General features: G+C 30.2%; 1 long non-coding RNA gene across 1 annotated transcript; it reads left to right on the top strand.

Moving 5' to 3' along the window:
• Window positions 1–4,287: 4,287 nt before the first annotated feature.
• On the top strand, window positions 4,288–13,453 carry LOC145269651 (uncharacterized). Its single transcript, XR_013865160.1, has 2 exons — window positions 4,288–4,719; window positions 12,141–13,453. It is a non-coding gene; the product is annotated as an uncharacterized LOC145269651 (long non-coding RNA).
• The last annotated feature ends 1,052 nt before the right edge of the window (window positions 13,454–14,505 follow it).

The raw sequence follows: 14,505 nt of genomic DNA, 5'->3' as shown, positions 1-14,505 counted from the left end.
CTTTCACGTATTTTATAACTTTCGCATGATCTAAATTAAATGAATGATCGTGTTCCGCACAATGGCAAAAGAGTGCATTTAGGGCGTTACCATTCCTTATATTTCTTTTGTGTTCGTAAAGTCTTAGTTTTAATTTACACTTGATACAAACAACTTCCACAACAATAAAACAAATATTAAAAACTACCAAACACTCTCCCAAAACCCTCACATCCGACGCCGGTATATATTCCATCCCATGTAACAACTGTCAACAAGCGTACATAGGTGAGACACAGCATAAATTGAAACGAAGACTTAAAGATCTTTACAGCAAATGCATTTAAATAGGTAATTAACTTAAATTGGATGTAACTTTGCTTACCTTAAGGGTACGCATCTTAGTTACTCCGAATAAGCCCCTCACCCACCAATCCACATAAATCCTTAACGTGTCAAATTCCATATGACATCGCGACAACAACCGGACAGCTCAATAGTGATAACTACCCACCTGTTTCATTTGTATTTCCCTTTCTTCGTTCAACACTTACCTCTCCCGTTTTTCTCTCTCTCCACCTTCTTCTACCCCTCTTCCATTCTACATCTCTCTCTCTCTTTTTCTGTCTCTGCTCTCCATATACTCGACATCCGTGTTATATCTGGCTAAAGTTTTTAAACTCCACTTCACCCGTGTTCAATGATTTTTTTTAAATTTATTTATTTAATTATTAAATCTTAGAGCTTAAATGTTGTCAGATCAAAATTGAGATTTCCCCCTTTTTTCCATCGTCTTCTTCTAAAATTGTCTTTCCAAATCATAATAACCACTTCTGTTCAAGTCTGACGAAGTTGCTGGATTGTTGATACAATTCGGTAACCGAAACATGTGTAACTAAACAGATAAAACGGTAATAAAATAAAACACACACACACACATATATATATATATATAAAATATATTTTAGTCATCGACATACAGACCTGTTTCGTTGTTTCACAACTCATCAGTGCCGCTAGACTAACACCTCTCCCAAGCCGAGGATCGAACCTAGAACCGTCGTGATGACAGTCGGCAGTCCTACCCCTTGACTACGGAATCAGTGGCCGAAATTAACCTGTCCGAACGATTATTTAAATAAACATCCGTCCGCTACTCGTAGAGGGCTCAAACGTTTGTTTGTAAACAAATCGCGAGCTTCGCATTATTTCAGCTAAATTAAGTAGCGAGTAAGATAATTTACGAGAGTGCTCTACCAAAGAGGGGAGCTTTATAAAATATATTTTAGTCATCGACATACAGACCTGTTTCGTTGTTTCACAACTCATCAGTGCCGCTAGACTATATATATATATATATATATATATATATATATATATATATATATATATATATATATATACTAGCTGGACGCCCAGTGTTACCCGTTAAACATGGTTTATCATGTGCATGAATTATCTTCTATTGATTATTATATACCAGCCTGGGTGGCCAGCGCTGCCCAGGTGTTTCGAGGTGTGTCGAGCAAAAGAAAGAAACAATAAATAAATAAATAAATAAATAAAAAGTGGTGGTAGGCAAGCAGGCTCGAACCCGTATTGCGAAGGAAGAAAAGAACGTGAAAAAAATGTGACTTCTTTGCCATTGCGTCCATTGCAAAACCGGAAATGGCAAAGGTTTAAATCACGGCTAGTCAATCAAAAAGAAGGGATAACTTTCGAAAACATTGGCGAAAAAAGCGACCCCTCCTTGTAGAAAAGTGCCCAATTGAGGGCGAAGGAATTAATGTTTTTAGCCAAGTTTTTTTTTTATATCTGTCCTCTGAAATTTTTACAAAGTGCCTGCGCGCGTTCATGCAGCCATGTTTTTTACGTAATGAAATCAATTGAATTTTACAAGTTCAGTATTTTTCAATTTTTAAACTTTAAAAATCTATCAAAATTTTTCTAATGGTTCAGTTTTTATAATATTTTCATGGTCAATGTGAAATTTTATGCTCTTTCCAATAAACCAAATATAATATTTTAGACAAACGTTTTTTTTAATTCAACTCCCCCATTTTGAAATGTCTATTCAAATGAAAATAATTAATTTTTTCACCTCAAATTTATATATCGCAAATTAAAGATAAAAGATCAATAAATAAAATAAGCTAATTTAAAACAAAAAAGAACAGCTATTATCAAATTTACCTTTAAAGTTCAAAGTTTAAAACCTTTTTTTAAAACACGTTTATTTTTTTGTTGTTTTTTAAGTGAAACCTTATAATCTGTTATATTGTCCAGAAAATTTTGTAGAATTACGATTATTTTTTTCTATTTCATTCAATGTCTTTTTTAGATATTTAAAAAAAATTCACTCCATAAAGAAGAAATAAAATATATTAAATCAAAAACTCACGTATTTCTTTGAGAAAAGAAAAAATGTAAAATTCCTCGAGTGTTTTTTTTTAAAGGCAAAAACTGATAAGTAAAATGTGATTTTTTTCCATCTATGGTGACACACATTTCTTCACAGACAAGGCTAGATGGCTAATGCGTATGTGTTGTTTTTACCTTCTTGTATCCATCCATATTTCAAAATAGGAAGAAACATCGCTTCGACGCTTCACTAACACCAGTTAATGCTTATGTAATGGCGGTTTATTCAAATAGTTGTTTAAAAAAATTCTTTTATTTAAAACATCCATGGAATATAAATATAAAAATGGACAAATTCCTATAAATGAAGAATGGAAGCACCCATTGATCAGTATTTTATATAGGTAAGTGATTTTTTTGAATTTATAATATATACCATATAATATGAATATATATTTATTATTTTTAGATTAAGTTAAAATTCGTTGAATTTTGTGAAATCTTTCTTAAGGAAAACCGATTAAAAAAATATTGTATATTTTTCGATAAAACATTTTATTATTTTAAAGTTTGGTCTTTGCTCATTTTATGGAAAAAGAAATTAGGGTTTAAATTACATTATTCATATTGTTATAAGCTTCGAAAGATAGCGAGTCTAAATAATCACTATTTTTTTAATGGCGAATTCTGACGTTAGTTTTTTTGTGTTTTTTTTTCGATTTTTTAAAGTTTTTTTACTTCGCTTATTCTTATGTTTTGATTACCCCCCCCACACACACACCCACTGCCGCCCGAACACACACACCTCTAAACACCCGGGCAATGCCGGGTACCCCCCGTTTGTCTATAAGAAAAAAAAAAACAACTATTTTTAGGATCAGATTTTTTCGATTTTCGATACTTATCGTATGAATTTCTGTAAAAAAAAAAAATATCTAAGAACACTGCCAGACATATAAATTAACTTTATGTAAAATTTGAAAAAGATAAGCTCAGCCGTTTGGGATCGTATGAGAAAGGAACTCTCTAACACACACACACACACACACACACACACACAGACACACACACACACACACACACACACACACAGTGACTTTTATGCAATAGTAGAATTTTTTTATTGTAAGTACTACTTTACTTTATATATTTCTTTTCCAAATGACCATTTGAATAAATTCACAATGATTTAAAGTGTTGCGTGTGCGTTGCGTGGCTCATTATTTTTAGTACTTATTTCTTAAGAAATAATTACACATAAGTAACTGAAAATAAAATAATTATTTTTTATATAATTACAAATTTAAATCATTGTCAATTTATTCAAACTGTTTTTTATCTCGCTAAATCAACCTACCCTTTTCAATAGAGAGAGAGAGAGAGAGAGAGAGAGAGAGAGAGAGAGAGAGAGAGAGAGAGAGATGGTCTTTGTTTTGGTTTTAGCGATATGTTTTGAATGAATTCAATTATTTACGAAAGTGTATTTTTACCTAAATGCAAGTTGGGAATAATTTTCCCTTTAACCAATTTGGTACCCCCACATGGGGAGCGGTATATATATTATCTTTAAAATATAATTATATATAAACTGTTAATTCTATTTTAAAAATTATATATATATATATATATATATATATATATATATATATATATATATATATATATATATATATATATATATATATTCAAATTTTACAATACCTTTTTTGTTTATTAAATTGTTAGGTGAGAATACAGAATAGTTTCAAAACACCCGCCAGAAGTGATTTTTAATATCGTATTCAGCTAAATCCGTAACAAACGGCACTTGAATGAATGGTTTATTTTATTGTCGCTACACCATAATCACGTGATTAAAATTTTAGCAGACGAAAAATTGGGAAGCAAAAGAGTCACGAGAACCAAACTATTAAATAATGACATTTTATTTATTATTACTTACTTTTGTAAAATATTTTTTATCAATGCCGGAACATTTTTAGACCAATGCGAGATTTTCACAGACACACCGGTTTTTACTCGCACCGAGACGGTTGTTTTTCCATTACGCCCTTTTCTTTTTATTTATTTCGATGAATTATCTCCCCTTCTTGACTCAACCTAACGGAAGTGAGCATTGCATTGTGGGTAATAACAATTATTGCTATCTATATTAATCGTGAAATTTAATAATGATTCTCAGATCTCCTCGAAATATTATCGATAGAAAAACAAAAGAATTAACGAAATCTCAACAGATTTAATTGTAGAATCTCTTGTTTATTTAATGTTGTTATGTTATTCTTGTAAAAAATGTTGTTATTGTTATTCTTGTAAAAAAAAAAAAGCAAACAAAAAACAAAAAAAAAACACTTCGACCACAAAATTACGACACAAAATGTAAGTATAATTTTCAAATCATTGTTTTTATTGCTCGTTTATATACAGTTTCGGCAATCTCTAACAATTGCGTTCCTAAAAGTAAAATGGCGGGAATAGATACAGTTGACGCAAATACAGAACGGGAATCACTAAGCATGAAACGAAATGCGAAACCATATAGAAATATTTTATTTCAAGAAATTATTTTCATTTTTAACCCTTCCTATGTCATCATGAAACAATAAAAAAAAAAAATGATAATAAAATTTAATTTTTTACATTTCTTTAAATGAAATTTTCTTTTGTTTTAAAACTTTAAATTAAAAAATATGGTAAAACTTGTGGAGAATGCTCTGTTTTACGGTTGTTATAAAAAATGGAACGGAAATTTAAATTTGCTTCTTTTTTAATCTTTTGTTTTTCAACTTGCTCATGCCCCCCTCCCCAATATCGAAAGTAATTGAAAGAATAACATTCAACAATCGTACTTTATACAGAGTGACCCCCCCCCAAAAAAAAAAACGGTCCCCAACTCTAATTAGGCTCCGTTTCTTCGTGTTTTGTCCGAATGAAATGAAACTTTGGTCATAACTAGTTTATTATATTCAAAACATCACATCAAAACACTAGGGTCTTTGGCCTTTTTTTTTCGGTATTATTATACAAACACCGTGACAGCGTTAGGGTTAGGGTTAGGATTAGGGTTAGGGTTAGGGTTTAGGGTTAGGGTTAGGGTTAGGTTTAGGGTTAGGGTTAGGGGTTAGGGTTAGGTTTAGGGTTAGGGTTAGGGGTTAGGGTTAGGGTTAATTCGCTGTCACGGTGTTTGTATAGTTTTACCTTTTTTTCTCCATTCTACAGCATATGTTCTAGATGGCCTCCATTTAGCTTTTGTTTTTGTAAAATGTTTTTGACTTCTAATAGGGGTATATATTTAATTGCTGCCCACATCAGCAATATGTGGCACAAGGCCGGAAAGTGGGAACCCCGCAGACTCCCCTAAAGAAGGGGCACTCCTGCAATTTTAAAAATTGCCTGAGTAACCCCGTCAGCATTCCCCAGTTGGGGCGCCTCAAGCAGCAAGCAATAAACTTGCCCCATCGGAAAGCCCGGTGGCAAGGCCTGGAAGGGTGGACCTCCTAGGTATTACCTCCTAGGTGTACCTCAGTCCGACAGGTGCTGGGTCGGTTCCCGGCCCCTCACCTGTCGGGCTGAGTGTCAAGTGACGAATCCTTGACATGTACTACCCTGTCTCCCTGCAGCCGAAGCCGCTAGGAAACACATCCCATTACAATGGACTTGTAATGGGGGTATGAGATGAATGTATTCGCCAATCATTTTTATAACCACTGGCTGTGCTAAACAACCAATGAAAACCTTTCAAAATTACTACAAAAATTGTCGAATTTTGGATTCAATCAGTTGCCACGAACCGCATTTAATTCTTGGCCACCATCTTGGTTACTGCCAATTACAATAAGGATCTGATCTGAACTATGCCGCCATCTTTGTTCAACATAATGTCTCAAACCTTAACAGTTTTTTTGAGTCACCCTATATATATATATATATATATATATATATATATATATATATATATATATATATATATAAAGAAATGAAAGACTTTTTTTTAATAATTTTTTATAAAATTTTCTTAACAAAAACGAAATAATTAAATTTAAACGAAAAAGTCAATTTGGTATACCTTTTTTAGTATTGTTTTTTTTATATAAATCCAACTCACCGTTCACATTAAATGTTGACTTTTATAAGTTTTACGGTATGCTTACAATGAATAAACACCCCAACCTCCCCATGTTAAGAACGGCTTTCGGAATAGTCCCCCCCCCAACCTTTTCAGCGTACTCAAAAACCTATAAAAGTTGACATGTTGAATGAGAACAGTGAGTTGGATGTAATGTAATAATAACATAGTTTCCACAGCACCGTATTCGACTTTTCTCAGTAAAAGAACACAAAATTTGGCACTTTGGACATATAAGCGTTTTTGACAATACTCCACGTGCAATGAGAAACCTTCTACTTAAATCTTCTTGTTCCCAAACTTTTACTATTGCATAAAAATTCGAGTTTCATATAGATTCGAAAAAGTTGTCAAATAACAAATATATAAAAAGTAAATGTTATCAAGGGCAAGATAAGTTATTTTTCTACCTAACTGGATACGTTTTAGTGTTTTTAGTTAATGTAAAATATTTATTCAGCTCAAAAAACATACAGTGTTTAGCAATGTATTTGAGAATTAGAAATGGCACAAGACACTGTTGAACATGGTAAGTTTGAGAAAAGGAGTTAAAAATAAAAAATTATACAAAATACTGTTAAAAACCCACTGAATAAGATAATATTAAAGAGTGTAACAGAACTGAACTCTTTTTCCTGTATTTTCGCCAGATTTTATTGAACTATTGAACTATCGTCTCCTATTAAAAAAAGAAAAAATAACACGAGAAAAGTACAACATAACAATTTTACTGCATATCATTTAATTGGAATTCATTGAAATGAGTATTATTAATTTTTATTTATTGTGGACTATTATCCTCATCTTTTCTTAGTTGTTTCACAAGGTTTCGGCCAACTATTCCTCTGGCCTTTGTCAGGTGGTAACCACGACGGAAAGAAACTCTGAATCTCTTGACTGCATTCACTGCATTTACTGCCTTACTTAACAACAACTACGGAAGGCAGTAATTGCAGTGAATGCAGTCAGGAGATTTAGAGTTCCTATCCGTCGCGGATACAACTTGATGAAGGCCAGAGGAATAGTTGGCCGAAACCTTGTGAAACAACTAAGAAAAGATGAGTCTGCAATAAATAAAAATTAATAATACTCATTTCAATGAATTCCAATTAAATGATATGCAGTAAAATTGTTACGTTGTACTTTTCTAGTCAGCAATATATAAAAATTAATTTTACAGCAATTAAATTTTTTTTTATTGATTTTCAAATCCTAACAAAAATTGTTGCCTTCATTTTGATTTAATAAATTTTTGGATTGTAACACACCCCTAAATTTGTTTGGGAAACTTGAATTTTGTCTGGAGAAGGCATTGAAAATTTTTGAAAAGCCTTGAAAATGGATATTAAAAAATTTGTACGAACCCTGTGAATACAAAGTAACAGATGCTTATTCTTACAAAAAAGTGAATTAAATTAATTTCATAACGTGAATAAGATTAATCTATATATTAGTAGGATGGCGTGTGTGTTTTATTTATTTTGTGTTTCATGCTTTTAGATTATTGGAATAAATAAATAATATTTAAATCTTTTCCATTAAATAGTTTCATTGCACAGTTAGTAACAATTTTTTAAAAATGGTAATAAAAAATTGCTATAAACCTTTTTCCAAATAATATTTAAACATTTGCCATTAAATACAGTAATTGGTAGTTTCATCTTACAGTTAGCAATAATTATTTAAAAAATGGTAATAAAAACTTGCTCTAAAAATTTCTCCAAATAATATTTAAACATTAAATACAGTTTCATCTCACAATTAGTAATAATATGTCTACACTTTTTACGCAATGACATTTTTTTATTGATTATTTGTTCATTGTTGCTTTTTGTTTTGTATAAGATAACACATTTTCAAACTATGAAAGATACTTATTTTCTCATATGAATATTCAGAATTCATTTTAGATTATTGGAACATAGATTAAATAAATTTCATACTAACAATGAAAAATTCTTGAATTTTACATTGAGAATGCCTTATTTCTATTCTCTTGAATAACCTTGAAAATTGTATTCTTTATGTCCAGAAAAAATAACATGATAAACAATATTAAAAAATTAAAAAATAACACGATAAAACAATATCAAAAGAATTTTAAAAAATAACATGATAAAACAATATTAAAAAATAACACGATAAAACAATATTAAAAAATTAAAAAATAACATGATAAAATATTAAAAAATAAAATGATAAAATATTAAAAAAATAAAAAATAACACGATAAAACAATATCAAAAAAAATTAAAAAATAACATGATAACAATATTAAAAAAATAAAAAATAACACGATAAAACAATATCAAAAAATTAAAAAATAACATGATAACAATATTAAAAAAATAAAAAATAACACGATAAAACAATATCAAAAAAATTAAAAAAATTACATGATAAAACTATATTTTAAAAACTTTTAAATATAACATGATAAAACAATATTAAAAAAATTAAAAAAAATAACACTATAAAACAATAATAAAAAAGCATTTTCTGAATTTGCTTGAAAAACAAAAGACCATAACAACCATATTGAAATAAAAAGTGAATATTCAGAATTCATTTTAGATTATTGGAACATAGATTAAATAAATTTCATACTATTCTTTATGACCAGGAAAAATTTATGTTGAAAAAATAAAAATAAATTTTCCTTTATTTTTGCTTTCCTTTATAATTTATTTTTGGGGGTGGGGGAAGGGACTAGTGCAGTCATCATAAATTGAAATGGCTGCCCTCACCTCTCTAAAAAACTTTCCTACTGCAGACAGAACTCTCTAATGGAAAATTCGTCCCCACCCTCTAAAAATTAATATGATAACTTAAAATGAGGCTGGACGGGTCCAAAAAAAAATGGACAAGATGGACAAGCAATCTTTGTTGAAACTTTAATAGCTATATAGAAATAAAATATTAGACAGTTAACATTTGCAATAAAATAAAAGACATTTAAATTATGCAAAGGATAGCGCGTGTGTTATTTATTTTGTGTTTAACGCTTACATCTTTTTTCTTCTGAGTAAATGTCGTTTAATTGTTACAACCTTCCATTTCTTGTAATAAATAATTTTACTAAGAATTCTTCATAAGTTTTGGTTTGAGTTTCAATTCAATTTCTGAAATCATAACTTTATAATATATAAGAATCGATAGAAAATTGACTCTATAATATATACAAAATCTGCATGAATTAAAATTTCATATTTAAACATATTTTACTAGCGGGCTACACAGTGTCTCCCTGCTTGTTTAGATAAATACGTTTGCATTTTTAACAAAAGAGCTGCACTAATATCAAGGCATCTCCATTTATGCTAAACATGTACAGAATGCCAACATCAATATATTACATATGAAATCGTCTGCTGCAGAATTTCCACAGGTCCCGCTTGTATTATAATAACAGCGAATTTCTTTCATTTTTTTATGAAAACAAACTTGAAATCATTTTACTCATACACGTTGTTAAAACATGAAGCTTCCTCAAGATAAGAGCCATTCATTTCAATAACTAGCCACTGCTTTCCCCATTGAATTATGTGCTCAAGATCAGAGGAGAGAGAATCAGAGAGAACTTGGTCGTTTACGGTCTTTGATATGTTGCAATAGATGGTAGTGTCGTCAGCATAAATGTCTACAAATGATGTAAGGATGTGATTTGGAAGATCATTAATGTAGATCAGGAAGAGAGTTGGGCCTAGGATGGACCCCTGAGGGACCCCAGCATTAATACTGAGAGCTTCTGATTTCTGCCCATCAACTACTACACTTATAAACCTATCAGACAGAAATGATTTAATAATTGAGAAGGTATTTCCTGCTATACCATAGCTGGAGATCTTGTGAAGGAGACGTTTATGCCTTACCTTATCAAAAATCATTTTACCCGTAAACATTTCTTTACACAAAATGTTGAACTGACTGAACACTTGTGTACTGAATATATTTTATTTTTGAAATCATTACTTTATAATATATGAGAATTGATAGAAAATGACTATAATGATATATACAAAATCTGCATGAATTAAAATATCATATTTAAGCGTATTTTATGACCGGGCTACACAGTGCCTCCCTGTTTGCTTAGATAAATGTTTGCATCTTTAACAAAAGAGCTGCAATAACACTGGAAGGTGTCTCCATTTATGTTGAACATGTACTGAATGCCAACATCAATATATTACATATGAAATAGTATGGTGTAGAATTTCCACAGGTTCTGCTTGTATTATAAAAATAGTGAATGTCTTTCATTTTTTTATGAAAACAGACTTGAAACCATTTTACTCGTATGTGTTTTAGTTTTTTTTCCCACAAAATCTTGAACTGAATGAACACTTGTGTACTGACGCCTTATTTGTAGAAAACATCACATTCAAATTATGAGAAAATCAGTTTCTACCAGAATATAAATATTCACAATATATTGCAACACAATAAAATTTTCTATTAATAATAAATCTATACCATTTGTTTTAATATTTACATTTTAATGCACTTGTATTTTCTACAGATATATTTTCAGTGTTGCTCATATTTTGTTCAAATTATAAGAAAAAACATTTTTTAATAGAACATGTATATTTGCAAAATACATTAAATTATTGAAACGTAGGCTAAATATATTTTGTAATATTTTTTATGTGTGAAGTAACAGATGTTCAATGTGTTTTATAATTTTAGCATTTTTTCTTTATAGCGGATTACAAATCATTTTCTTGTATACGTAGGCATTTCTTTTTCATAAAATGCTGACCTGAATTACACCGTACTTGTATAAACCAACATAATGGTCAAATTATGATTAAAAATTTCCAATAAAATATGAATATTTGCAATATATTGAAACATGATTAAATTTTATAATAATATTTCTATAACATTTTTTATCTTGTGTTCTTACAGATGCAATGCAGAGTGTAATAGAATCAAACTCAGTTATTTGTCATGGATATAGGCCGTTGGAGAGGCGTCTTGTAATTGTTAAAGGAGAGCAGTTTAGTTTTACTAGCATTAAATGTTACCATCCATTTACGACCAAATTCCACTATAGTCTGGAGGTAATTTTCTAACGATTCTGCCATTATCTTAGATTTATGTCCATCTGTTCTTCCCTTATGCATGTTATAGAGCATTAAATCATTATCAAGTATAATCTCAGAGACAATATTATCAGGGAGGTCGTTTATGAATATCAGGAATAATAATGGTCCAAGGATCAATCCCTAAGAAACTCATATTAATGTTATTCTGCTTGGATGTACGTCCATCGATGACAACCTGTATGCTTCTATTGTCTAAGAAGGATTTAATTATATTTAATAATGATGTATACTTTTGCATTTGTTTTAATTTTTTGTCTTTTCTTACAGATCCATTAAATTTATGTCTATCCGTTCTTCCCATATGCATGTTATAGAGCATTGAATTATCTGCAAATATACTCATCTCAGACACAATATAATCAGGGACGTCGTTTATGAATATTAGGAATAATAATAGTCCAAGGATCGATCCCTGAGAAACTCCCGCATTAATGTTATGCTGCTTGGGTATACGTCTATCAATGACAACCTGTATGCTTCTATAGTCTAAGAAGGATCTAATTATATTTAATAATAATGTATACTTTTGCATTTGTTTTAATTTTTTAATTTTCTTACAGATCCAATGCATAGTGTAATAGAATCAAACTCCTTTTCCTGTGCACGTTGTGGATCTGCATTTTCACAAAAAGCAGAGTTGAATGAACACTTACGAACTCACGAAGACAACAAGAAACGTTTTCCCTGTGAAATATGTGCATGTTCATTTGCTATAAAATCACTTTTGACAAAACACATGCGCAAACATACAGGGGAGAAACCATTTAGCTGTGAAATCTGTGGAGATTCGTTTTCTGAAAAAAACACTTTGACGAGACACATTCGTGTACACACAGGTGAAAAACCATTCTCATGTCAAATTTGCAACTCTGCTTTTTCAGAAAAAAAAACTCTGACAAACCACATGCGTATACACACTGGAGAGAAACCATTTTCATGTGAAATATGTGGTGCTTCATTTTCACAGAAACATATCTTGCAACGACACATGGACGTACACACTGGGGAGAAACCATATAGCTGTGAAATATGCGCAGCTTCTTTTTCACAAAAATCGATTCTGACGAATCACATGTACACACACACTCGAGAGAAACGATTTTGTTGTGAAATTTGTGGACGTTGTTTTTCTCTAAAAGGAAATTTCAAAATGCACATGCGTAAGCACACTGGTGAAAAGCCATTTTCATGTGATTTTTGCTCATCTTCGTTTTCTCACAAAGGAAACTTAAAGGTACATATGCATGTACACACTGGGGAGAAACCATATTCCTGTGAAATATGCAAATCTTCGTTTAATCACCAATCAACGTTGAAAGAACACCTTCGTGTACATACTGGGGAGAAACCATATTCTTGTGAAATATGCAAATCTCTGTTTAAGCACCAAGCAACATTGAAAGCACATCTGCGTATACACAGTGGGGAGAAACCATTCTCTTGTGAATTGTGTGGATCATCATTTACTTATAAATCAAACTTGAAAGTTCACATGCGGATACACACAAAGGAAAAACCTTTTTCTTGTGAAATATGCCGATCCTCATTTTCTCAGAAATCAACATTAAAGACACACATGCTTAAACATTGTGATGAAAAACCATTTCCATCCGAAATTTAAAGACCTTTATTTTGTCCAAAAACTATTTTCATAAAATATGCAAATACATGTATTTACAAGAATGCAAAACTATCTTAAATTAAAAACATTAAAAGCAATTTATAAAAATACAATGTAGCAATGTAATGTGTATCTTAAAGTAAATTACATATTTTACAACTTTTTTCGTTGACAAAAAATGATAAAAAAATTGTTATAAACTTTTCTCAAAATTATATTTAAATTTTCACCATTAAAAGTTTTGTCTAACAATTTGGAATGCTTCCATCTTTAATTCACTTTAAATGTCTAGCGATATGTTTTCAAACGAAATAATAAAAATGTATTTTCTATGTGAAATGCAAAAATTAAAAACGCACATGTTTAAACACTTCATTTTCCCAAAAAATATTTCGATAAAACGTACTGGATCTTTTACTATGATAAGATTTAGACGAGTAATTAGAAACCCTAGTTGAAACATTCTTAATAGCGCTGGTCTTAACAGAGCTGAGAGGAGAACCCACGGCAATCTTTAATATGTCAATCTTTTATATATATATATATATATATATATATAAGCTTAACGATCTATAGACAAAGAAACAACCCTTCTGTTGTAAGAGAAACCATGGATATAATTATATGTTCATGCGTTCAAAATACTGCAAATGTTCTCAACATTTAAACACTATGGGGAGAAACTACTTCCCTCTATAATTTAAGGACTTTTATTTTGTCAAAAACATTTTGATAAAACATGCTTTCTTTTTTTCATCCTTATGTAATTAAATTCTCTTTTTTAATTATAAAGTTCTCAAAAGTCGGATTATGTAGGTGCTAAGTCTGCAATAGGTTAAATTTTAAAATAACAAAAAATGCAATTTCTAAAAACATTTTTTTAAATAAAGTAAATTGCGTATTTTACAAGTTTTTTCGTTGACAAAAAATGATGATAAACAATTGTTATAGACTTTTCTTAAAATTATATTCAAATATTCACCATTAAAATTTTCGGGTTTGTTTTAAAAAAATAAAACCGTGTTTCTAAATGTCCATTTTGTACCTAACCTAAGTTGTTAGTGTTTTCACTCATAATAACGCGTTTATTCTGTTCCAAAATGAAACTACAGACCACATAATATTTTAAAAAAATATTTATGCTTATTTACTGTTGTTTTTAAAAGGGGAAATTCAATTCAATTTTTCTACCTAGCTAGCTAAGTTGTCGAAAAACGAAATCATATATTCATTAAAAGATACTTTAGTTTTAACACTTTTTGTGTTATTACAAAAAAATAAAAGAAAGAAAACATGTATTATCA

The sequence above is a fragment of the Euprymna scolopes genome, chromosome 45 (assembly GCF_053919585.1).
Source record: "Euprymna scolopes isolate OS-2025 chromosome 45, ASM5391958v1, whole genome shotgun sequence".
Taxonomy (NCBI): Eukaryota; Metazoa; Mollusca; class Cephalopoda; order Sepiida; family Sepiolidae; genus Euprymna; species Euprymna scolopes.
The sequence above is the reverse complement of the archived record's forward strand: the minus strand, read 5'-3'. Positions and strand labels throughout refer to the sequence as shown.